This window comes from Macaca fascicularis, chromosome 7 (genome assembly GCF_037993035.2).
Source record: "Macaca fascicularis isolate 582-1 chromosome 7, T2T-MFA8v1.1".
Classification (NCBI taxonomy): domain Eukaryota; kingdom Metazoa; phylum Chordata; class Mammalia; order Primates; family Cercopithecidae; genus Macaca; species Macaca fascicularis.
The window spans coordinates 100,442,573-100,470,421 of NC_088381.1; the positions used below are offsets into that span (position 1 = coordinate 100,442,573).

Consider the following 27,849-nt stretch of genomic DNA (forward strand, 5'->3'; position numbering starts at 1 on the left):
CATAGAGGGAAAATGTCCTTAAAATTAGGCATCTCATTTTTAAATGGGCTCAGAGGAGAGCAACAAATTTGAGCATAGTCTGTTTCATTCATTCACCGCAGAAAGGAACATTTAAAAAAAATACTCCACATGCTGTGACCTTCAGATGATTAAAATTGGTTACAAATATAAATGAATTCCCCATAAACATTAAATGATCCCTCAAGAAACCTTATTTGAGAATAATGCGGAGTTATATTTTTATTTTGATGCACAAGGATTTACATGTGTGATTCCCTATTAACATTACTCAGGTAAATCCCATTAAAAAATGCATATGCCTCTGTGTGTATAAATTTATACATGAAGCACAGTTAAAGTATATCAGTATTAATACTGTACCATGGGAATACCAGATGACAAGGAAATTGGCAATACAATTAGAGTTTCACATAGTGTTAGAATGTTTTCATTACAATAAAAAAAAATGTTTTCATGACAACATAAAAGGATAAATCGAGACTTACTAGGACAACTAGAACAAATCTGTACATTTCAATGTAACTCTTATGAAACAAATGTAGTAAGTAAGATTAATGCTCTGAGTCTCTTAAAAGGTACTCTATTATCATTGTGTTTGTTATCCTAATGGATGATTGAAATCTTCTAGCCCTGAAAGTAGAAAGTAGGAATCAATGGTAAAACCCACCTACCAGGATGGATATTATCTTGAGAAAGGTATTCTGTTTGCCACCTTCTCTTCTTTTTGTTTTTCCTCTCCTTCTTCATTTTCTTCATACATTCTTTTCTTATTTTGTTTTGTTTTGTTTTGTTTTTTTCGGACGGAGTCTCGCTCTGTCACCCAGGCTAGAGTGCAGTGGCGCGATCTTGGCTCACCGCAACCTCTACCTCCCAGGTTCAAGCGATTCTCCTGTCTCAGCCTCCCGAGTAACTGGGATTACAGGCACCCGCCACCATGCCCAGCTAATTTTTGTATCTTTAGTAGAGACAGGGTTTCACTATGTTGGTCAGGCTAGTCTTGAACTCCTGACCTTGTGATCTGCCCGCCTTTCCTTCCCAAAGTCTTGGGATTACAGGCATGAGCCACCATGCCTGGCCCATACATTCTTTTGTCTCCTGCTTTTCTCCTTTTCCATTTTCCTTTTCTCCCTCCTGATTTATGAGCATGTTTTCTTTGTTGTTGTTTTTAAACATTTGAGCTATTTAACAAGAGTTACAGGTTTTCCTTATGCCATCTGTATGTCATCAGGAAGACATAAAGACAGAGACGTGTCCTTTTGAAAATGGACATGTTGTTATACTTGGCTAGTTATGGACATGTGAACTGTAATGAACTTGATACTTAGTCTTGATTCTCTGCTCAGACTAAGCCATCTGAGATAGAAATTAAAAATGCATAGTTCTTCATCTTCTGTTAGGATTCAATCTGTAGGCTTAAATAAACTCATAATGTTGACTGCAGTTATTTGCCTTTTCTCCCTATTTCTTATAGATATATTCACCTGACACACTGAAATATTAATGAGTCCTGTGATGCTCGTGTGTGTACATTTAGAGAGCACATAATTTTGACTTATGAAAGTTACTCAGTTGCAGACCCTTGAGGATGAGACGTTTGCTGGAGTAGACCATTTCTAACAGATCATTTGATGTTAAATGGTCTGATTTTGTTTGGTGATCTTCTATTTACCACAGAGTGATACAAAAGCACTGTAAGTCCAATGTCCACACAGAGCTTACTGCAAATGGAGTTGGAGTTATTCTTCAGGAATTTGAAGGGGTGTTAGGAATAAGAAATTGCTACTCCAAATGTTGTCAGATAATATCCAGAGAAGTGACATTTTCTATGAAGGTCATTGCTCTCTCTCTCTATCAAGTGTATCTAGGCTCGCATCAGAGAGGAAAGCTGTCAGTAATTTCTAACCTAGCTAGGTTATATCTGGCAATGTTAGAGCAAAGAAACTAACATGGTACTGGTTTCTTGAGACATCCATTTGATCTCTGTAAATACTGCCCGGGGGGGTTGTTTCTAGGATGTTCCTGAGAGTTCTACTGACCTAGGAAGTAAAAAAGGTTTTAAGTACTCAATCTTTTTTCCTGGTTTGCTATAAAGTTGCACAAAGTCTGTATAACCAGGCCTTGGATGGCTTTATTTCTCTATTGCATTTTGGGGACCAACATTTTTTAAAATCCCTTAGCCTCTGTTTCTCTCTGCCTCTGTTTCCTTTTCTCTATTCTCTCTCCTCACTAACCATCACAAACTGAAATGTCTGCATTTCTCTAAATATATAATTTATTTTTAGCCTTCTCACTTAATGTCCCTGATTGCTTTCACAAAGAGCTCAGTAGTTCTCCATATGATTACCCAATAAAATTCCCTTCAGTCTTTGTCAGGAGAGACCTCTGCTTTTCTAAAACGCCACCATGATATTTCTGGTGTTTGACAGACTAACGGGTATATATACCATAATCAATGGATCATTCAAACACTGAAGTTACAAGCCAGTCCTCTCTCAATTATGGATTTATTTCTGTGACCAGCCTAAATTTTCTGTCATCTTTGCTGTAAAACATGCATTAGTGCACAGCTAAAGGTGGTGCTATTATCTAACTAAAGAAAAAGAATGTTTATTTTTTATAGGGACCTAATCTTAAAAGGTTAGATTCTATTTAAATTTTGACTCTGTATATAGGAAAATTAGGTTATTAAATTAAAACCCAATTATTTTTTGTATATATAGTATTAGGCAAAGCTATGTTATCCTAGAAGGAATATACTTAAAAGAGCAATGTAGCACCGAGGACATTTTCAACCTTGAGTATTTTATTTAAATCCCATTAAGCTATCAGAAATGTTTGTTGCATTTATTTTCCCATCATTGCTGATTGTCAATATATTTGTGGGTGAAGACACAGTCTATTTCATAACTGGGCTCCTCTGATCATTTATGTTTCTATTTTTAAAATTTATTTATTTATTTTTTTTACAGACAGGGTCTCACGTGTTGCCCAAGCTGGACTTGAACTCCTGGGCTCACGTGATCCTCCTTCCTCAGCATGCTGAGTAGCTGGGACTTCAGGGTTGTGTCACCACACCCACCTACATTGTCTATTTCTTGATGGCACTGCCTAATATGAGTGACAGGGGAACTTACTCCTATATTGATGAGCTCACATGCCTCAAACCAGGGCTGTGTTGAATTCAAGTAAGTCTGGCAAGTGGAGCAGGTGGGTGATAAAGGAGGCAGACACTGTTTATACACAGTTCTTGGGAACCTGGCAGGAGGATCAGAGCCTGGCAGGGAAAAGGAGTCTTTGAGAAAAATATCACACAAGGCTGAATGGCACTTTTTAATGGAAAATTCTTGTTTTGACTCTAATTTTATGCTTAGATGCTTTTAATTTGATCCACATTTAATTTGCCATTCCTTGGAGAAAGCATTGATTATATGAAAAACTATCTGCTCTATTGCTGATGAAACAAGATTGATTTTGAGGGCTACTATGATGGCATTATATTTTAATGGTGCCCACCTGGAAATATTGAAGCATGCACCACTGGAATCATCTTATCATCTCCAGGCCAACTCTTCCAGTTGTGATTGCCTGATCGCTTTGTTAAAGTCATAGTTTTGAAGAAAAGTGAGTCAATATTGAGTATTGAAAAAGTGGGTAAAAAGCTAAGTTTGGACATTGGAGCTATAAGGCATTAGAAAGGGCCACTTAAAAAACTAAATGTCAGTTGTGTATCCGAGAACACCTATAATAATATATAATACATAATAATATATAATAGATCTATAATAATATATAACAGATATACATATTCTCACAAACCCAATCACTTTGACACTGTAATGAAAAAATAATGGTATTCAACACTAATATGACAAGTTTCAGAGAGACATAAATAGAGATTCTGAGCTTAGGCTAAACAACTGTGTAGTAACAATTATTTTAATTAGAAATCTGAAGCTGCATGCAAGATCTACCATAAGCATTATATCAGAAAATTCAAGTCTTTTATGTTTTAAAAATTAGGCTGCCATTATTCCTGAAATTCTAATGGCTGAACTAGCAACAGTAAAGATGTCCAGGTTTCAATGAAATATATTTCATAAATTAGCTTATCATTGCACTGATTTAGCATGCCTAGCAGGTGAGAGACAAAAACATGTGTTTTCTTCCCTAGGGAACCTTCAATGAATGTCATTCTGGCTTCATATGTCTTTCTTTTCTCCCCTTCTTGAACTGATATAAAATTCTAATGTGTGCCCTCTAGTTCCATCTTCACTGAAATCTAGCAAAACTGCTGAAGGTAAGATGGTGGCAATGGTGCATGAAAAAAGGGAAAAGGAATACGGTGATTCATGGCATACTTGAGGAAAGTTGCAATTGTTAACAGCTCTACTTTTGTATATAGACAAGTTAAAATATGTCATATATCAGTGTTAAAAATAAAGTTACTAATCTTGCTAGTTTCTTAAAGTTCATAGGAAAGGCACTACAACTATTTTGATATCTTGAAAGTATTTCCATATGTATTTGAAAGCATACCATGTCACTATATCCCAAAACAACAGTCAAGAAAGTAAAATTATGGTAGAACCATTAGTAATCTTGACAAGTGGATGCTGTTTAAAAACCAGGAATAGTAGATATTATGAGAAACCCTGCTTCATATATTATTATAAAAATGAAATGTGACATTTTCCAAGTATATATTAGCTCAGGCCAACATCCCTTATCTCTAAGTCTTTGTTCTTCTGTGCAAATTTGAACTTCTGATGCAATTATAATTCCAGAAATGGTATTCATTGGTCTTCAGATCTGCAGATGCCAGTGCTTTCAGAGCCGGAAGACTGTTCTCCTTAGGCATTGTTTCCATTTGGTAGATGAGAAAACTGAGATATATGACCATTTCTGTTTCCTTTAACTGGTAAGAAAAATAAGAGCTGAGAATCCTTCTCACATTCACTTTTTGCAGTCTTCTTTTTGCCAATGAATATGTCCTACCCTTTTCCCTTGTCTTTTAATAAGAAGACTGAGCAGAATTTAAGTGGCATCTTCAGCTTTTAAGTGCAGCTGTCTGGCAAAAGCTTTGGCCAAAGTTTTCTTCATTAATAAGACAGGATAAAGATGCACCAATGATTTCTAAGTCTTAAAAAAATCCACAATGTTGAAATTAGAATGCTAAAATCTAGGCAACAGATACTGGCACAACATGAGTGCTGTTACTCTTCTTTGGAGCAATTGAAACACAGGACTTCCTGCCTGTGGGTCATTAGGCCACTATAATTCTAGTCTACCCAACTCCATGAAATATGCCTTGTTATTCAGAGCACAAACATAATCAGTAGCCCCTCTGAAGTAAATCAAACAATTCAAAGTATCATATGATCAGCATGACTGTATGGGCTTTTCTCCATCACAAGAGTATACCCTAGAAAGGTATACCATTAAGCAATATTTTAAAAAAAGGCAAATTGTGCTATAAGGAAGTGTACCAAAATAGGGCTTTATCAACAATCTTTAGATCAGTATAATTCCCTTAATTGTCTTTTCATTTAAAGTAATACAAAAGGAGGCTGTTAGTTCTTGTGGCCTCAGTAGTCATAAGCATGAGAATTGTATGTGTTCCTATTTCTGTGACTTCAACAGTTTACAACTATGCATTAAGTCCCACACTTAGCTGGAAGATAATTTAGAAGGAATTGTTTTAAAAACAGACATTTTAGAAAAATGTTGATTTGAGCTGGATTTGCTTAAAAATTACAATAAAAATGTCTCATTCTTGAGTAATATTTTGTTTCTGTTGGTTATCTCTCAGGTTGTGGCTTTCTTGTGAATGATGATTTGCCTTTATAGAAATTAGTATTTTAGCACTATTTTGTTAATAATAGCAGTGATCATTTTCAGAATTGCCTTTTTGGTGAGCACATAGAAGGGTATTCCTCTTGGTAAGCACCTTAAGCAAGAAGGATTGGGTCTTCCTTTCTTGTTTATTACACTTCGCACTCTGTCATTATCAGCTCTGATGTTTAGTGAAAATGGTTTCCAATCGCCTAGATGTGCTTTGACAGAACTGACAGTAGAAACTGTATCTTAGCTTACTTGAATCAGTGCTGAAGAAAAGCACCCAGGCATGCGAAGACAGCTTTTATGAGGTACATTTTGTCAGTGTAAACACTATGAAATCCAACACATTTGGAAAAGCATACTCTGTGTTTGTTAGGATGAATGAATCACTAATAGATTAAAGAGCACAGCCAAATAAACTTAGACTAGTCATAAGCATATGTGGCCTAATATTCAAATGTAGGAAATCCAATTAAGCTCTAGCTCTTCTTAGTTTTTCATTCATGAGGCGGTACCTCTACTGAAAAAGCAAATAACTAAAAAGTTTCTTTTACCAAAAAAAAGGCATTGCATTTTTAAAATATAAGTTTGAAGTTAGTCTTCCACAGATAGCCAATTTAATTATGCTAAAAATGACATTTTTAATTAAACACCAAGGTAAGCATAAATGGATTTCAAAATAATTAATCAAACATCAAAAAATTGAAACCTTTTTCTGCTTGAGCAGCAGAAATGAAAGAACCAGTCTTCGGGTCTCATAGAGATTCAATCTAATTTAATTCTCTGTCTTCTCTAAATAAACATTCCTAAAACCTTTTTTTCATCTGGGGGAATAAGGATGAGAGGGGTAATCAATATTTCTAGCATTTTAATTAAAACCGTTAGTGGAATAAATCCATTTAATTATCAGTTAATGAAATACAAGGTCATTTACCTGACAGGAACTTTGAGGGTGGATTACTAGCTGGAATAAAGCAGAAGAACCCAATGTCACAGCCATTTAACTTCTGTCAAATTTAAGGTTAAAATCCTTTTAGACTGTTTAACCTATTGTCTACCATTTTTCTATTATGTATGCCAATTGGCAGGAGAAATGCATGTTAAAACTTATTTTACATTTAATTGTGCTACAAAGTTTTCATTAAATTTCTAGAAATTTCTTTATATTTCTAAGGCATAAATTGAAAAGTTATAATAAAGCCCAATGTAATTTTATTGTTATTTTGTGTTTATTATTTATAAAGTTAAATCGACATCTTTTTCCTGACTGCAAATCTTATGAATTGTTTCTTTTTTTATAAATATAAATTAATAAAATATAAGTTTTAGTCTGTAAATTATGGATGCAAACATGGAACAAATGTGCAATAATAAACAAATCACTTTACATAATTTATGGTTAATTTTATATATAGCCCCTTTTTTGAAGTAACCTCCATTTCATAAGAATAACATAAAAAAGTGAGAGCTGGTTGGTCACTAAGCTAAGTTTGAAATTGGTTTGGTAAACGGTTTTAAGTCAGTTTAACAAATGACGAGAAGGCACAAGATTGCCTTGTAGAGGAAATTTCCTTGTCTTTGATGGTGACACTGACTGGGTTTCCCTAAGCAGCACACACTGCTCATATTTCATATAGATCACTTTTAGAAACAGAGGCTGAAAAGGGCTCTTGTTCTTCCTTTCCCCAATAAAGATGTTGAATTATTTTCTAGGGTTTGGATTTTTATTTTAATTTTGTAGATTTGAGTTTGTCTTATAGCTATAAATTTCTGAGATACAAAAGATAACTTGTTTTGGGCTCTAGTTCTTCCTTTCTAAAATGAAACTCCCTAAACACTACAGTAGTGGATAATACAAACGAGGATATCTAGTTTTAACCTGTGCTACTTCCCCCTAATTCACCTTAGCTGTGTACCATGCAAGAAGCCCAACATACTGCACAGTGGTTTGTCTTTCAGACATACCAGTGTGGCATTCTAACTTCTACATGCTCAATACAGCCAGGTGCAGTGTCTCACACCTGTAATCCCAGCATTTTGGGAGGCTGGGGTGGGTGGATTGCTTGAGGCCAGGAGTTCAATACCAGCCTGGCCAACACGGTGAAACTCCGTTTCTACTAAAAGTACAAAAATTAGTCAGGTGTGGTGGCATGCCTGTAATCCCAGCTACTCAGAAGACTGAGGCAGGAGAACTGCTTGAACTTGGGAGGTGGAGATTGCAGTGAGCCAAGATCACACCACTGCACTCTAGCGTGGGCAACAGAGTGAGACTCTGTTTAAAAATGAATAAAAATAAAAATAAATGCTAAATACCATTAATTTACAAAAATTCATGTCACCTAAAAAAGAAAAGTAAATCAGTGACCAGTTCAAATTTGTTTTAACTGGACCAGGGTTCCCCAAGAGATGGAATAATAATGAAAGCAGCATTGTTCACCCTGTTCTCCATTCACCTAGACCATGCATAGATTTTTAATACTTCGAGAAAGTAACAAAACGTACTTAAAAGAGTGGTTTAGGCTGGGTAGTTCTGATAACTCTATTTAACTCTATTTTATATTTTTATAAATGTAGATTTTTATAAATGTAGTCCTTGTGACTCACCCAAGAGGACTGTAAAATTTGCTTCTTTTAAGCCATAAGGTAAGACATATGAAGGAAAAAAGTATCCATGATACCCAATTATTCCATCTTTGATTGAAATACAGAGAAACAACTAGAGATGATGCTGCAAGAACCAGAGGGCCTTGGGACTTGTGTAGGTTATTTGCTGCTCTTCATACTAACTGGTCATAGGAATTTGTGCAGGCCTCTTTGCCTTTTAACATATATATAAATGGCTCCCACCTTGGGTACCCACTGACACAATTAGAAACTATGCAATGTCTGCCTTGCTCACTCCTCCACATTCCCACTACTTTCTAGTTTTTAAGCAAGGTGTTCATGATTATTGTAGTGTCACAGCAGCCAAGAATCATGGGTTTAATGGGTTCATCACTCTTCTAAATTGTTTGACTGGCTCTTCGTCACTATGGTGGTAGTGGATTGTCTAATTGTTGCAGATAGTCTAGGCTATGCTATGTGGGGTTATATTCGTTGTTTATTTTACTATAATAACATACCTGAGACTGTGTAATTTATAAAGAACAGAAGTTTATTTTCTCACAGTCTGGAAGCTGGGAAGTGAAGTCCAAGGTCAAGGCACTGGCAGGTTTGCTGTCTGATGAGGGTCCAGTCTTCACTTCCAAGATGGTGCCTGGTGGCTACATTCTCCAGAGAGGGTGAACTCTGTGTCCTCACATGGCAGAAGGAATGGATAAGCAAGAGCACGCTCCCTTCGACCTTGAATCTTTTTTATAAGAATGCTAAGCCCTCATGACTTAATCACCTCCCTAAGGCCACACTTCTTAATACTGTTGCACTGGGGAGTAAGTTTCAGCATGAATTTTTAAGGGGACACCATCATTCAAACCATAGCGTGGATTACTTGTACCTCCATGTATTGTCTAACATCCACTTACTGTTGAGATTATTAACAGTAAATGATTGCAATTTCCTTTTGGTCCCCTTACATCTTAGGCCCATTTTTAATTGAGTACTTTTTTTCCTGCCACCCTTTGGCTGTGGATTCTAGACTATCTGTTCTTCTTTATATAGTATGCATATTCCTTTAGGAATCTTATCATTTAGGATGATTGTAGCCACCACTATAGGCAGTGGTGTCCAGATCTACATCTTCGGTTTAGTGTCCTCCCACTTTGCATGCTATGGTTCCATCCTATATTGACTCTAGAAGACTGCTAGTTTTATATACTGTTGTCACCTGAAAATTTCCATAATAATTAAGTTTACCACTTTCTTTTTTTCCACCTTTTCTGTCATTATATCCTTCCAACGTGCCAGGCTCCTTGGCTATAGAAGCTGAAAATAATTTTCACTGTTCTTCTCCCCTTTTGTTCCCAAATGGGAGCCAGCAGCCACCAAGAACTGCTGCATCTTCCTTGACAAGGCCTCTTGGAATCATGTTTTTCTATTTCCCCATCTGGCCTAGGAGCCCAGGCCTTTATCTATTTATGTCTAGATTACTCCACCTGCCTCTTACCCAATTTTCCTTCACTTTCTTAGAAACCCAGAATATTCTTTTGCCTTTTGATCTTTATAAAATCATAAAATTTCTTACAAGGGACTTGCATGCATTATAATCATATTGGATTAAATCGAATATAGTTTGCATTTTCTTTAACGATACTGCCAGCCATCACACCAAATTAATTTTTCATTTCCAGCCAAGAAGACTTTACTCTCCATTCAAGCTACAGCTCTACTGCTATCTCCTAGGCTTGCTCACCTTTCTCCTGAGTTGCTATTTTCTTCCCATTCCTCTTTCTGAATGCACATCTCGAAAATGTCCATCACTAGAGTGCTGCAGTGGCTCATGCATATAATCCCAACACTTTGGGAGGCCAAGGTGGGAGGAATGCTTGAACCCAGGAGTTTGAAACCAGCCTGGGCAATATAGGGAGACCCCATCTCTACAAAAAAAATTAAAAATTAGCTGGCCATGGCGGCACATGCCTGTAGTCCCAGCTACTCAGGATGCTGAGGTGGGAGGGTCACTTGAGGTCAAGAGGTCGAGGCTGCAGTGAAATGTGATTGTGCCACTACACTCCAGCCTGGGTGACAGAGCAAGACCCTGTCTCAAATAAAATAAAATAAAAATAAAAATAAATAAATCCATCACTTATATACAGCCAGGGACAACTTTGCGTGCCATAACATTTAAAGTGTGGAAGAGTCACTCATTTAGTTGGCATATGTTTGGCCTCAATTTAGGTATTCTATCATCAAAAGTTTAACTACCATGTTTGGCCATTTTTTTCTCCTTTTCGTTTCATTTATTAATAAGTGTTGTGATACAGTTTGGATATATATGTTTGTCAGATTTGAACCCCACCCAAATATCATGTTGAATTGTAATCCCCAATGCTGGAGGCAGGGCCTGGTGGGAGGTATTTAGATTATGAGGGCTCACTCATGGCTTGGTGCTGTCTTTCTGATAGTGAGTTCTCATGAGATCTGGTCATTTAAGAGTATTTGGCACCTCCCTTCCCCTCTCTCTCTCACTTGCTCCTGCATTCTCCATGTGACACACCTGCTCCCTCTTCATCTTCCACCATGATGGTAAGTTTCCTGAGGCCTCCTTTGAAGCTGACATGGTTCCTGTAAAGCCTGCAGAACTATGAGCCAATTAATCCTCTTTTCTTTATTAATTACCCAGTATTAAGTATTTATAGCAATGCAAGCATTGCCTAATACAGTTTGTAATCAATTTTCTTATCTATAAAAAGGGAATAATAATAATTATCTTGAAGAATATAATGAAATCGAGAAGTACTGAGTTATAAGTTTGTATTTGTTCATTTGCTTTCTGTGGTCTTTGTGTTAGTGAAACTAGAGCAAATGAGATATTGCCTCATTTTTATTTATAGTCATGATTTGAGTTCAACAGAAAAACACAATAATGGATTTCTATCATTTCACATTCATGTAAGTTGAATGAGTGGCACTTTCTGAGTTTCTGCCTACTACAAACTTACACAGACTCATAGTAGCAAATCAGATGGCCCGTGTCTTGGGCCATTTGGGTTCTTCTGCCATGTATACAAGTCTAATTTGAAACCATTGTACCTTAAACTCTTAACTAATTGCTCAAACTTAAAGTCATTATTTCAGATCTTTATTAAAAATCAGACTTTGCCCTATAAAATGCCCATAATTTTTAGCAGCTATAATATCTGCTGTGTAATTTTCTCTTTCAAAAAATGTCATACTCAATTTAATATTGGTATGTTGTTTGCAACTGACTGAGGGAGCTATGTGAAGCCATTACAAACTCTAGTTTCACAAGAATTGGACTCTGAAGCCTGCACCACTGACACTCTGGGTCTGTTTTTCTGACACAGTCCCACAGCATATTTCTTATACCCTGAGGGCTACCCTAGGGGATGTTCTGTCATGGAATGAAATGGCATTGACTAAAATGAAAATTTTCTTCTCTGTGAGAAAATGTATTGAAAAGAAACCAATCACAAATGCAACAAACCAATTAAATCAAAACAAAACACACAATTCTGTGAATTAATTAGGTAGAGTGAAATATACCAGACTGATAGTCTTTTTAAAAGATACCTTGTACACAATTAGAAATATTATGAGCTGAACCAGTTGGCTCAGGCCTTGTAATCCCAGCACTTTCAGAGACCGAGGCAGGGGATTGCTTGAGCTCAGGAGTTCAAGACCAGCCTGCAACATGGCAAGACCTTGTCTCTACTAAAAAAAAAAAAAATTAGCTGGGCATGGTGGCACATGCTTATGGTCCCAGCTACTCAGGAGGCTGAGGCAGCAGGATAGCTGGAACCTGGAATATCGAGGCTGTAGTGATCTGTGATTGCACCACTGTGCTCCAGTCTGGGTGACAGAGCAAGACCCTGTCTCAGGAAAAAAAAAAAAGTATTATGAAGGAGCTATTTTTATACAATATATAAAGGATACGAAAAAATCATGCTTTGAGTATTTCTATAAATTCACAAAATAATGTTTGCAGAATTTGCAACCACAATCTTGTTTATTACATAATTTTTAGGTGGTAAAATATTTTCGTGAGGAAATCCCAACTGAGAAGTTGATTTCAGAAAAATTCATCAAATAGGAATACGATATTAATGAGTAAAATTGATTAATGAAGTAAAATTATTGACTATCAGGAAAAGAGTGAATATGCAGCAGATTAGGAAATAATCGACTGTGGCAGAGAATGACTGTATCACCACAGAAATGAATTTTATTTCAGTTAAGGTATAAAGGCCCTACTTACCTAGTCATTAACATTCTTTTATTTTCCTTATACCTTGATGTCTCCAGTAAACTGTGTGAAACTGGATGTGGTTTCTCCACTAGAGCGTAGATGCAAGATGTTAACTGTAACTAAATGTTAAACTCCATATGGCATATTAGAACAATTTATTATTGGATCTCTTAGTAAATCTTTTTAAATGTTGAGGTCAAGTTTCCAAGTAACTCTGATGTGTCAGACAGGGTCCTAAATATATTGGGAAGTCCTTAACTTTAAGAAGCTCATAATTTAGTTAGGAAGCGAAGACTAGCAGATAGATCTCTGCCAATGCAAGGTGGTCAGCGATACATAGTGGATGAATAGAGACATAGACTTGGGGAAATGAAAGAGTTGTTTGTGTTGGCCCTTAGAGGACTTTTTGGTTTCATCGAAGTAAGAGAGCAGATTAGAGAAAGCGTTTCATAAAGAAGAAATATTTGCAAAACTCAGGGGTAGGAAGCCTTTCTATTTGGGAGCCAGTGATAAATAGACAAATTGCCTGGGGAAGATTATTATGTAGAAAGTAATGAGAGATAACAATTTTAAAAGGAGATTGGGGTCAGACTGGGGAAAGCTTTTTTTGCTAATCTAACTTTTTTATCTAGGTAGGTGGCATGGACCACACTGTCCCAGATTTATGATGATCATGTCATATAGAATATAATCAGAAATCTAAAGAAAGTGAATGTATGTTAGATAGATCTGTCTCTCTTAAGATAAATCTGTCTGTTTTTCTCAAGATAAATATCTCTCATCTAGATATTTCAGTGAAAGTCAGAGTTGGTTGACATGAAACATAATAAAGATCTGGCCATCTAGTGATGAAGTAAGTATTAAAAGTAGAATACCAACAGAACTAATTTGGATTTTTAAAAATAAATGTGTTTGGAAAAATCTCATGCTTAAAATGCATTCATGAAGCAATATTTATAGCATGTATGACTATAAAAATATATTAAACATAAACATAAATCTTTCTCTTTTATGTGACTTTTATTATCTGCCCATCAAATTTAGTTAATTATCAAAGGTGACTCTATTTAATGAAAGCTGTGTCCCAACAAAACCTATTTTTTTTTTCAGCGAAATAGCCAAGAATCAACAATTTACTAGTTATTTTGTCCCAAACTATTACCACGTGTGTTTGGTATGTTAACAATTTAAATATACACATTAGGCTAAACATCAAGCACCTGTTAGCAGTGGAAACTGAAACATTTTGATGCTAAAAAATATACAAGATATTTAGACGCTATTTCATTGGTTGTCAAAAACAGTGACTACTGCAAATAATTAAATATAAAATATTGTGCCAGGTCCTCTCAGGGAAATGTGAAAATAATACTGATGATCTCATTGTCATTGTTGTGATTTTACTGGAATTAAACAAAAGCCAGAAGTTATAGATTTATGACTGCCAATACTATCTTTGGATAGTTACAATACAGTATGTAAAATTAAAGATGGCTTTGTTTAAAAGACTGCCATAAATCAACAAAACCCAACTGTGTCTGGTAGACATGGTAGAGAGAATGGCAATTTTGAGAGAGGAGTGCTTCTAAAGGCATTTCCTTGGAGGTTCTGAGGTTTTTTTTTTTTTCTCCACATTACTGAAAGGCCAAGAAATGTGGTGTGATCACTATAATTCCTACAACAAAACTTCCACTTATAATAGTTACATGTTCCCAAACTATTTTTCTTCTGTCTGCCATGCTGGCTTCCATATTCCATGGACAACTGTCATCTTCTTTTTCTGTAGTACAGCAGCCCTCATGCTGCTATCCATTGAGTAGGTAAACCACCAATTCATAGGTGGCCATCATAATGGCTGTGTTTGGAATCTGTCTCACTAGATGAGTTGTCAGACCACGGTAAAGAGACCCATAACCACCTTCTTGAACGAGCAAAGCTGGTGTCTGAAAAAAAGATCTGTATTTTGTTCCCTCTTCACATAGTCTTGTTCTTACAACTTCATGTGGATATGCTATAGTTGTGGCACAAGTTTTTGAGGTGGCAGCAGCTAGCATCATTCCCACAAAATCTGATGCTTCTTTCACAGACTCTTCATCATTTTCCATTGTAGAAGCAGTCTTACATTCCAGTAGTTTTTGCTTTATACTTTCATAAATAACAAAATGGGTAACAGTCTCTATATACCAGCATATGAAGCAGACATGCCCCTATAAAATCCTTTTAGTCCATCTGTCTGATACACTTTACAAACACATTCAAAAGCACCCATTATCCTTTCCCCACGGTTCCTTGCATGAAGCTGTAACCGAGTCTTTATAAGCCAAATGGGGTTGGTTGCTGTGATTGCAGTAAAACCTGCCATTGCCGCTGAAATCATGTGTACTTGGGTAGAATCAGGATCAAATACATCATTCAACTTTTCCTTGCAGTTTGAATAAGCAGCAAAGTATATTGCTCTGGAAGGGGCTACCCCCACTAAATTGGGGCCTAATCCTCTAAACAAGGAACGTGGCCCTTCTTTTTCCAAGATCAACTTTAGGCAATGAAGAGGTCCAGGAGACACTATTCGGTTGACACTGGCTCCAGCCATGGTGTTCAGGTGAACTTCAGAAATATAAAGTGTCACAGAAGATGACTGCAGTCGTGTTTTTACAACTTCCAGTGGACATATCAGAATAGCTCCCACTGTACCACCACATACCCCAGCAAACAGATGCACCAGCGTGTCCCTCTGGCTCATTCTCTCTCCCGCATGTCCTCCGGGCGCTGAGGTGGGACGCGGATCTGGCCGCCCGCTACGGCAGGCGGCTTCGGTCCCGGACTGGAGACGCACAGCGCCCCTGGGACGGCGAGGAGAGCTGGCCGAGACGCGGCTGCAGAAAGCAACCCGGCACAGCCCTCCCCAGGGCACTCTAGCCGCCCCGCCGCCTGCCTAAGCACGCCCACAAAACCTATTTTCTTTTCCCACATGATCTATACAGAGTTATGAGATTAGGTACAGAATATTTTGCTCACTTTCATGACCACCACCTGTAGAAGACAGTGGTTTCTCTCCTTCTTAGCAGTTCTCCAGATTTACTCTGAGTAAGCATCACCTGGGAGTGACAGTCAAAACCGACTCACCTGGGAAACTAAGGTTTATTCAGTCCTCACTGGGCCTGGGAATCTGCATTTTAGTGAATGTACCAGCTGATTCTGAAACTGATAATCTGAGGACTACTTTCTGAGAAACATTGCCCTAGAATGAAGAGGAATACATACGTTTAGTGTAGAGCAATCTCTCATTGATAGGCAATTGTCTTAAATATTATTGACAGTTAAGTAAATGCCTCAGTGTTATACCCAGTTAAGTAAATGGCTCAGTGGTTGATGCTATTGTTCCACTCCTACATCTTTGAAGGACTTCTCTCAGGAAGGCCCTATGAACTTAAAACCTACAACAGGGAAGTTTGTGAGGGTTTGTCACACATTTATAAAGCAGGGTTCTATGCTTCTTAAAGCCCTGGCTGTAAATATGCTTCTCTCTGTTTATCCTGCTTATATTATACCTTTCCTGAGTGAAAGCCCAAGTGAATTTAATTAGCAGAGCATAGATAGAACTGACATACGGCAATCCAATATATGGAATTTTGTCATAATACAGTTTATGGAATAGGGGGAGAATTTGATAAAGACTCCTCAAATTCACTTAAACAGAACTGAGAGGTGTCCTTGCACCTATTTACAGGGTACTGCCCTCAGCACAGATCCAGAAGAATGGCCAGTTCCTGCATGATCTCCTGGGAGCCCAGGCTCTGATTTGACGTAGGGAAAAGGGCCAAGAAAATCACTGTAACTTGGGGAATGGCTTTGCAAACCCAAGAAACATTCATTTCCCCATTTGTTAGTTGAAAAGGAGTAGAGAGAAGATGCTGACTCATGCTGACCCTGTAGTGGCTGTGATGCTAAAATAGCCAGTGGCAGGAACAAGAAGAGAGAAGCCCAACCCTCATTAGAGTCAATGGAAGCAATTCCAATGTTAGTAACAGCTTAAAGCAGCAAATGAGCCTACAAATCTGAGTGCTGCTCCCTAACTGTTTTCTCATCATACCAGCATGTACCACAATGGACCTAATTTTTGAGATTTTCAGTTTGGATTTAAACGAAAGCTTATGAGATCCAGGACACTTTTTGTCATGGTCTTTCAGATTTCTCTGTGTCTAAATATTGCCTTATATCCAGTACGGACTTACTAGAGACTTCGTTGTTTTTAATTTTGATCTATCTGCAGTATTATGATTGCTTTTCTTAATGCTTAATCAGGAAGGATATGATTACTTTTTCTGTGAATGTATGTATGTTTTTAAAAGTTTGCCATTTTTTACCATAATTTTATCATGTCTTGGCATTAAAGAATACAATGATCTCTATATGGATACCATTTCTATGGTACTTCTATTCCATATAATGATGATGCTGTTTTCATTAAAGTAATAAAAAAATCTATACAGCATATGAGCAGGATTTGAAAGTTGGCACATCTAATTATCATAGTAAGGAAAGAGCATGAATGCCAATTTTATATTTAACAAAAGGCATCCTTAATTGTTGGTGGTCCCACACATGGTAGATTGACAATAAAGAACTAGTGTAACACATTTTGGTCTTAAACATAAAACAAGGCAACATAGATTGTTTTAAAAATGAAGTTTGTGCTAGTCTGAGACCTCAGGTATTAAATGTCTTCAGAAACTGGTGCTTTCTTTGATCCCTGAGAAGGATAAGAAGAGGTTAGGAGGTAGATGGTCACATAGATAATGGTACTCTAGTATAGTCCTTGATTTATTACATACAAGGAAGATGACAGTCTATGGGGATTTTTCAAGCCAAAAGTCTCCTGCCTTGCAAATGATCATTGAGAGATTACAATGTAACTCCTGTTTAAAATGTGAAAGCTGTTGGCTCTATAATTTCTAAATAGCATCCTTTTTTATTTTGATGATGTTTTCACTCATATTGTACGTATCTCCCTGTTTAATATTTTAAATTTGATGTGTACTTCAGAAGTGATCACTGTTTTGTGATTTACAACCTTGGAGAAAAATAACATAGTAGTCATAACTTTGCAGTTTTTTGTGATGCATGAAGATCAGATTTTTTAATGTTGGTTAATGCTTTGCTAATTAAAGTATGCATGTTAATTAAAGCAGAGGCTAATGTTAATTACCTATATTAATGGAATCTCATGTAGCACCTGCCTGAAGCAATGGGTTCAATTTTCAAAATATCTCAATTAAGGCTGAAACTTTTGATTTGCATCTAGTAGGGTTTCAATTAACTGCATTGAAAACTTAAATAACACTCTTAGGGGTGCAAAATATCAGTGATTATATGAAGCACAGTGGAGTTTGGTAGGTTCATTTATAGTCTTCTTTAAAAAAAAGAAAAAAAGCCTAACTATATTTCTTTCCTGTTTACTGACCAAAATTCTATTTACTCACCAAGATGCAGTGAAAACACCACCTCTTCCAGGAAGTATTTTCCAATTCTCAGCCAACTACCAGAGTTTCAGTTTGTTGTTCTTATTTATTTCATATTATTCTGTTTTGTATTATAGTTAGTTGTTAGAATCTGTGTCCTTCGCTAACTAGAAGCACCTTGTCTTTATTCCTTACAAAGATAAGCACATTTGACAAGACACTAGCATATTTTGTAAGTTGAAGACACTCTTTAAGTATGTGTAAAACCAGTAAGTACGTTTATTGACTACAGTGGATATGAGTGAACTTTTAGCACATGGTGATTCCACTGTTGCTACATTCATGGCTGCTCCAAGTAAAACATGAAGTTGCTGTTTGAGATCTTATTGCTTTATCAAATAAAAGATTGACATTTTCATTAATTTCTGATAAATATAAGCTGGAATGGGGAAGAAGGTACCTGTTCAAGTAAAAATAGTGTTATGAAACCAAAGAACATGTGTTTGTGCTGTCAGGGATGATATTAACATCCTCTTTTGGTCCTAGATTTGTATTTTGACTGTACTGCAAGCAGATCTGGCTTGTGACCATAAGCGCAAATACTTTAAACAAGCTGTCTATTTAAGACAGCCATCGAGGGTTGGTGTCATTTTGGAAGATAAGACATGGAGTTATCATGTGGTGACAGCTCAAATCTTAAAATAATAAATTAAAAATATAGATTACTGGAGACAAGTACATTGTAATTAGTATGTATATCAGTTTTCCTGAACTTACTGTTATGTTTGCCAAAGTCCCAATAACAACCATTCCCACCAGGCCTTCGGAAGGGATTATGGGCTAATGGTACTAACCTTTTTCACATCTAGTATAATGATGGTTTCAGAAAAATAGTTTCCATAATTGAAGGGAGCAATAATCTCCTCAATAAGTATATACAAATAGATTACACACTGATTTACAGTCCCTGGAAATCTACATTGATAACTGCTGTGCCTTGGCAGAATTTGACTCTGATAAGTTACCATCAGTCTCAGAGGGCTAAGATTTGTCTTCATTCAGCTGTAGAGAATATCAAACAAACATAAGATTTCCATGTATAAGGTGTAACCGACAAGGTGACACAAAGGAAGCATAACTGCTTACTGTACTGATGTGCTATTGGCATGCTGGTTAAAAAAAAATACAAAGAAAGGTGAAAGGGAATCGTATTGATTGGGCAATAAGATGTTAGCTGTTGTCTTAATGGCAGGACCTGTGATAGCTGGAAATAAGATGTGAATGTGTCCATTAATGAAGACTGATCCAGGTTTAGATTTGATAGTGAGAGCTCACGTATTTCATGTCACACCGGTTTAATATTGGCTAGTTAGTAGATGGAATAAATGCAACAACTTGTTGGAGAAATGTGACAAATGTGCATATCAGACTTTCCAGGATGAGGCAGTGGGCCAGGTCTTTATAACTTGTAGAGCAAAGTCACCAAAGCAGCCATTCCCCATTGTGCCACCATTAAGGTAGCAGATGGCAGAGCATTAGCAAAAAGACATTGAGAACAGCTGGAAAACATCTGGTAGGAAGTGACAACCTAATGGGTATGCTGGGTTGTTCCTAATTGTGGGCAATCACTCAAAAAGCCTGGAAAGAAACTTTAGTGTGTTGGTTGGTGGGAGGAAGAAGTTGGTCAAAGCAATAAATTCTAGTTCAGGAATTTGAGGGAATTCTGAAAAGAAGTGACTTTAGAGCCTGGCCAAATAGATTACGGAGCATTCATTTGTTTCCTCCCAAGTTCTAAATAAGAACAAACTTTTTAAAGGAGTTCGTGAGGCCTCTCTGGACCTGGAATCTACTTTAGGAAGATATTTAATTCATGAATACTATTTAAAATGTGAGATTCTGAGAGTATATGGAAAGGTTAGATGTTCATAGAGAATATGGAAATGCTAATTAAACTGGGGTGAGGGAAGTAGAGTATTTAACAACTCAATTCACCATTCCTGTTTCTTAATTTACTATCTTATGACTTTTCTGGGACCTAGATAAAATTTAAAAACCGTTTTGGCTATTTCTAGGTCTATATTTTTTCTTTTTCCCCCCTAATTCCAGCCATTTGTCCTTGTCTGTCTGTATCTCATTGCTCACTCTCCTGCTTTCTCACAAGGATCACCTAACTTTTCATAACCTCTCTATCTTTCAAGACTCACCACTGGGAGAGTAACATGTCATTTTGGGAAATGTAGAAATGGCAAATGGGCAGAAAGGAGGTCAGAGCGAACAGGTATAGTGTCTCCAGAAAGGAACACTAGGAAGTCAAAATGCAGAGAAGCCAAGGGCTCAACATGTGCTGCAACTCCAGCCCTAAATTTCTAAATTACTGCAGGACCCCCTATAAACCCTACATATCAATAAATCATGATAATTATATAATAATAAATCCTGCTACTGATAGGGAACTAGCAATCAGAATCGGAAAGGAAAAATTCTCACAATGAGGCTTCATTGCTTACCACACCCTGGACATTTAAAGGGAAGGAGTGACAAAGCAGTTGAATGGTAAGCTATAACAGGGCAAGCTAATCAGAGTGTGCAGACAAGGAACGAATGGTAGTGTACACCGCCAAAGGTGCACAATCAGTGTCGTTCCTGGAGGCAGTGGGAGCACAGAGTTTTGATTAAATCCAAGACTCATAAGACAAGTAGTACATTGGGCCTTGCAGAAAGTGACCAAAGTGCATACCTTACTCAGTAGACTTGATGTCATACCCGGGCTCTTTTAGTTGTCTATGTCTGTGCTGGCAGCCTCAGTCAGGGACTAGCTAGAGACTGGAAATCACGGTTTCAGGACTACTGGTTAGAGAGAATACATAGGATGGTTAGTCGAAAAGCACTGGAGTTGGAGCCAGAAACCCCCGGTTCTTCTTCTCATTATCTATGTGACTTTGGACAAACGAATTTATTTGACCTCTGGCTTCTGCATCTGCTAAGTGGGGATAATGACACCTGATCTACCTGCACATAGCACAAGGTTGTTAGGATTATCAAATGAGATAATATATATGAAATCACACGCCATAAAAGTATAAATGTAATTTATTATCAAAGTATCAATATCATATTACCAAGTGATTTCTGATCAAGCAGAATATTACTCTCAATGATGATTTAAGCATTTATCTAGGTACCCAGTGAACAGTGAACTGAAGTAGGTGAACCTGGGCTTACCACATCCAATGAATCTGTTAATTTGCATACTGTTGCAAATAAGAGGACAAAATCAATACTTGTTTCATAGTATAATAGATTATTTGGAATGAAACGAAAATATAAATATCTAATTATGTAAAATATAAAATTTTATAGTTCTCTTTAAATGTCTTGTAAAATGGTAGAGAGGTTCATTTTGGGTGTGGGATTCTGACTAATAATAGAATGTTTGTCATTTTTAAAAAATACAGTTCTCTCTTAGGACTAATTCTCAAGCTGTGAAGTAGCAGATTGCCAATACAAAATACGACTTCATTTCTCACTGTTGTCTTTTATTCTGACACATTTCTTTCTATCTCAGAACCTCACTCAAACTGAGGTCCTAACAGTTGTTAAATATCAATCTGAAGAAGCCAGATGAATCATCAGAATGTTTCATGTTCTAGATTTGTCTGATTGTTTCCTTGTGGTGTCTCTTAACTTTTTCCTCTACTCACTCTTCCCTACAAACTAGAAATTTGGTCCAGAGTCTTGTTTGGATTCAGATTAAACATTTTTGGCATGTGTACTTCAAATGGCATCCCATCATGCCAGGCTATCCGCTGTTCGTGATGCTAATGTGGTGGTGGCCAGATACAGTACCTCTTTCTATAGACAAGATTTCCTTTATAATTAGCAGGTAATCTATAGGATAATGCTTGGGCATTCTGTGAATGTCCAGTTTTCCCTCAAATATTTGCTTAAGAGTTTTAGAATGCATTGATGATTCTTGCTGGAATCAATTATTTCTTTAGGGGTTGTAAAATGAAGATTTCCTAATTCTACTATTTCTTCCACATTTTAACTTGGCATTTTTTCCTATAGACTTTCTCTTATCAACATCAGATGAACTATAGTTCCTCTTTTAAAAAGCAAGTGAAATGCTTTTCTCATTATTTACCAATTTTGGTGGTAAGAAGTTAGTGTAATAGTCACCCTCAATGGCGGCATTTTTTTTTTCTCTTTTGAGTATAATTATAGACTAATTGAGTTTTATTTATTTAATATACAACAATCAATTGCAATAATTCTTTTTTAGTGCTTGTGTTTCCCACATTTGCCGAAAGGGAGCCTCTTCATGATGACACTTGTGTCCTTTTGGCAGATCCCTATTAGTCAAGGAATGCTTCTTTGTTTTCTAGTACAAGAAGATATCCCAGCCTCACCTTATACTTTCCCTGCCTTCCCTTTTAAAAGTATTTTTAAAATAGTATGTTCAGTTCTTCCTAGATGGAAATAAGCCATATCAGACCCTCTCCTTGCCTCACTCATTCTTTCAGTACATACTTATTGAGTCTCTGCTGTGGGTCAGAAGAAATCCGGTTCATATCACACTCTTGGGGAGCCTAAAATCTAACAGGACAGAGGAGTCCTGAGTACTATAAGGTGAAGAGAGATATGTTTTATATTAGAAGGACAGATCACGTATCATGGACATTCAGGTGGGAGAGGAGTTTCTTGAGCCCAGAGGAATATTTGAGATGTGGAGCTGCAGAATTGGAGGGAAGCCTGGGAAGCAGAGGTGGAAAAGCTGTGTACCTGGGAGGACATGGCTTAGTCTGATGTGAGTATAGGTGGGTTTTGCTATTTGTCAGAAAAGGAAGTCATGGAGGGTACATGCAAAGGTAGACTGGGATCCAACCATGACACCAGGTATTTAAATACTATATACTAAGACGTTTGATTTTATTCTGAAGAAAATAGCAACCACTAAAAGGCTTTTGTTCTTCATTGTTATTGTTTAATTTTTAAGTCAAAATAATAATATGACAAGATGTGCTATGGCAATCCTGATACAGAAGCCTTTTTTTCATCTGGGTTGGATGCTGAGTAAGCTGGCCAGTGATGGGTCTAATGACTCAAGTATGAGGGCACTAGTTACTCCTGTGATTTGTGTCTTATATGTAACAAAAGATCATCAAAAGGGTTTTAATGTCAATTGATAATAAGGATGGGTTCAACTTCCCACAACCATGAGAAATTCTATACAGCCCAGGTATCTTTCTCCCAGGCATAGAACTCCTTCCTTTTTGGTTCTTTCTCCAAATCTTGATAGAGTTATACCTCCATGTGCTACTTACATGGTCAACTTTAATTATACAAACTGTAGCAGAAACCAAAATGATCTAACAACCAAAATGCTGAGAATTCAAACCCTGGAAACTGAAATAAGACTTCTTTTGCTTTTATTCTGAGACTACTTACTTTTGTTTTTTTATATACTTATTAGAACTTCAGTTGTCTAGTTTCTCAGCTTAATTTAACATATCATATATGAAAGATGAGACAAGCTACTAGAGGCTGCCACATCAAGAATTGCAAGGAATAACTCTTCCATCTTCGATGTAGTAGAGAGCATGAGCTGTTAAGTCAGAAACAAGAACTTTAAAATCACTGGGTCTAAAGCCATTCTATGTAAAGAAAAGCAGCACCAATAATACCTGTGAGTATAACAGCGTTATAATTGATGTTATATTTTGACAGTTATCCATAGAACAGATTCTGTTTAAGGATATGAAATATCTCAGACTTCCATCCTAAATGGAAGAAATACAATTCATAAAAAGTTGTTGGCACTTCAAGAGGTAAATTGTTCCATCTCTTTCCCCTTTGTTAATTGAAAGCTGAATGAGGTACATTTGGGAGTCACTGAGAGCCCAGTTTAGGGTGTTTGATTTTAAATAAGCATTTTCATTTTCCCTTCATTCCTTTGTGATTTGAACTTTCCTATCCTGTTATGTGTTGTTCAACTATTCTTCCCTGTGACTTTGAGAATTCTGTTTCCCTCTGTGGTCTGGAGTGTGATATATTTTCTCCATGTTTTAGCTCAACTGGGTCTTTTATCTCCAGAGTTCAAGTTTCATAGAGACTTGCTAAAATTAAACATCATCACTTTAAATTAAAATGTGTAACATGGAGGTTTAATAGCTTCCAGGGGTTTTCTGTTTGCACTTCTTAGACAATCCCAATCCACTTCTTCTTTTTCTTTTTTTCTTTTTTCTTTTTTCTTTTTTTTTTTTGTTTCAATGGCATGATCTCGGCTCACTGCAACCTGTGCCTCCCTGTTCTAGCGATTCTCCTGCCTCAGCCTCCCAAGTAGCTGGGATTACAGGCATGTGCCACCATCCCTGGCTAATTTTTTGTATTTTTAGTAAAAACAGGGTTTCACCGTGTTAGCCAGGCTGATCTCGAACTCCTGACCTCAGGTAATCCCCCCAGCCTCGGCCTCCCAAAGCCCTGGGATTACAGGCATAAGCCACCACACCCAGCCCCAATCCACTTCTTAAACTGAAGGAATCTCAGGAGACTTTGGTCAAAGCATCCCTTTTAAGGGTATTTATCCTGCTGTGGCTCAAGAAGTCTTTTGAATTCGACCACTCATATCTTCCCTCTCAGATTGGCAACCTGAGGTCTTTGTTAGCACTAGCCAAGGATCTCTGCTTTCTGCATGGACATCACCTCTCCTTCTAGCCTCCTACTGTAATAGTTCACAAGTTTTCACTCAGCAACTCATTCATTCACTAATTCATTCAACATATAATTTCTGGGCATTGGGGATGCAATTATGAACAAGAAAGATATGATGCCTTCCCATATGGTATTTACATTTCAGTGGGATATGGATCCCAGTGAAACAAGCAAGAATGAAAATAAGCAACATTTTTTAAAAAAATCATCCAGTTAAATAAATATTATTGTAAGTTGCAGTAAATGTTAGGAAGAAAATAAGTAAGACCTGAGAGAGAGTATAATAGGAGATACCTACCTGAGATAAGCTGATCAGGGAAAGAAGTAACATTTAAATGGAGACTTACATATATGTAGATGCTCACCATGGGAAGTAACACTTAAACTGAAACTTAAAGCATATATAGGTGCTAGACATGTGAAAAAGATAGGAGGAGAATTCCAGGCAGAAGAAACAACGTGTCCAAGGTGGGAAGGGGCTAGATTCACTCAAGGAATTAAAATGGAAAGAACCTGAGAATCTGTGTGTGGGCAAGGGCAAGAGCAGCTAGGGAGGAGGCTGGAGTGATAACTGAGATAAGCAAAAGTAAGATAAAGCAGGAGGATATCATTTTGCTTAACCTGTCCCTTACACTGAAGAGGAAAAAAACGTGTATTTGTATTTTTTTCAGTCTCCTCTGAATATAATAGCAAAAAGGTAGTGAGAATTTTCAGAAACAGCTAAGCAACAAGTCAAGCTTTACAAGCTCTAAGCAGCAATGATGATCAATCTATACAGTGATAAAGAGGATACAAATTCATGGAAATCATTGTTGTAGAGTTGTGTGTATGTGTGTGCATGCTTGTGTGTGGCTAGTGAAGAATATTGGTTATGTTTTTTGAGTTTTAATTTAGGTTCTAGAGTTTTACTTTTGAAAATATTACTGCAATGTCAGCATACAAAAGAATTTTAAGTCACGATTTTGTTTAAGAACATTCCTTTTTGGGTTCTATGGGTATATTTGTGATAATTGTTATTCACATTCATCATACATGCATGCTTTTTTTACCTTCCTCTTCCATTCTACCTTTTTTCTGTTCACCTTATGTTCCTTTATTGGGTCTCATCTCCAGCTGACATGCATACACCAGCTTCTGAGGCTCTGTGATCTTCTCTGACTGTGCAAATTAGGGCCCCATAGGAAGTCTCAACTTCACATGGTCTCTTCCTGTCTGAGACCCAGACCCCTAGGAACTGGACTAGGATGAGTCTCAGGTACAGATAAGACAGGTAAACACTCAAGACTTGGAGATACTTTTTCATGCTCTCCTCACCCCTGCTGTGCAAATAGATTTCCACCCATAGCTTTTCTTAAAAGTGTCGTGTAGATTATGCATTTCAATTTTTAAGTGAAGAATATTGAAATTCATGAACTTGGACATGTTCTATGTTAAGATATGTGTAGAGAAAACTCAACTGTGATTTTCCTCTACTCTCACACGACAATAATCGTCAATACAGAAGACTTCTGTGACCATATTTGGGGGTGGGGAGAGTTCTCCCCGTACACTGAGCAGCAGACACCAACTGAGTGCCCTCTAATTCAGTTCTAACATTATCTACCCAGAGATAGTGTCATATTCCACAGATTGATGGCTCAGTCCCCAAGACTTCCCCCAGCCCCCAATATACCAGTTGAAAGTTCAGCCCTCCAGAAATTCTGATCAGAGTGCCGAACTTTTGGCTTCAAGTTGGGGTTCCCATGACCCCCTCTTTGGGTTGGATTAATATGCTGGAGCAACTCACAGAGCTCAGGGAAACACTTATTTACATTTACTGGTTTATAATAAAGGCTATTGTAAAGGATACAGATGAAGAGATGCATAGGGAGATAATTGGGGTAAGGGGCGTGGGGCTCCCATGCCCTTCCTGGGCGTATCACCCTCCAGTAACCTCCATGAGTTTAGCTATCTGGAAACTCACTGAACTCTGTCCTCTTGGGGTTTTATGGAATCTTCATGATGTCAGCATTCGTTCCCCCGCAGTATAGGGTGGGATCCTCTCATGGGAGAGTCTTAAGACTCACAATCAGAAAAGCAGGCGAACATTAGAGTCCTGCCTTAGGGCAGGTGAAAGGAGAGCAGAAAGTCAGAGGCCTACCCCTGAGGCCTAACACACCCAACATTATAACCAAGGAAAGGCTATGGGAGTTATAAGCCAGGAGCTTTGGATGAGAACCAGTATATATCATAACACTACAAGATGTTAATGTTTGTGTATATTTGGTATGAATTAGTATATCAGATACCTTTCCAATTCAACAGCTAACAAGAATGGGGATAGGAGGAGATGGACACATGTAGTAGGGAGCCTTAGTTACATATGACTTTGAGAATTACTAGAATATTCTTATCTAACATTTAAGGCCCTTACCTTACTCATAGTATACATCTTCTGCTTCCATTAGAATTTTAAGTAAACACAATTATTTGCCCTTACATTATTATTATGCCTTCAGTAAATTGATTAATAACCAGTATATTAAAAAGCAAAGGATTTTCTAAGAAAAATATTTTTGATATTTTCTACAAATATAGTTTTAAATAAAATATCTATTATAAGTTTTAAAATGGCTCATCTGATTTTCTCTCTTTTCTTCATCTTTGTATATTTGTCATTTATCAGTGGCTCACATCTCAGTGTAATATCTAGATAAAATGTATTTTCTCCTTTTTAAATACTTTTATATTCTCATCTGTTTTTATGGCATGTTACTGCATGTCTCCAGAGGCACACAGCATTTTTATTTTCAAGTAAATTTATATTAGTTACAGTCTCCAGCTGTTTTAGATATAGGATCATTTCCTGTTGGTACTGTTTCCAGGACAATTCTTTTTTTCCCCTCACAAAAATGAAAAATGTAATTTAACAAAGACATCCTATAATTGCCTTCATATCTAGCAATCTAAATACTT

The 27,849-nt window shown here is 37.1% G+C and overlaps 1 protein-coding gene and 1 pseudogene across 6 annotated transcripts in view; one reads left to right on the top strand and one right to left on the bottom strand.

Moving 5' to 3' along the window:
- The window catches only part of AKAP6 (A-kinase anchoring protein 6), a 527,913-nt gene that overhangs the window by 321,188 nt on the left and 178,876 nt on the right, over window positions 1-27,849 (top strand). The window lies entirely within an intron of this gene.
- On the bottom strand, window positions 14,500-15,626 carry LOC123574507 (solute carrier family 25 member 36 pseudogene; annotated as a pseudogene).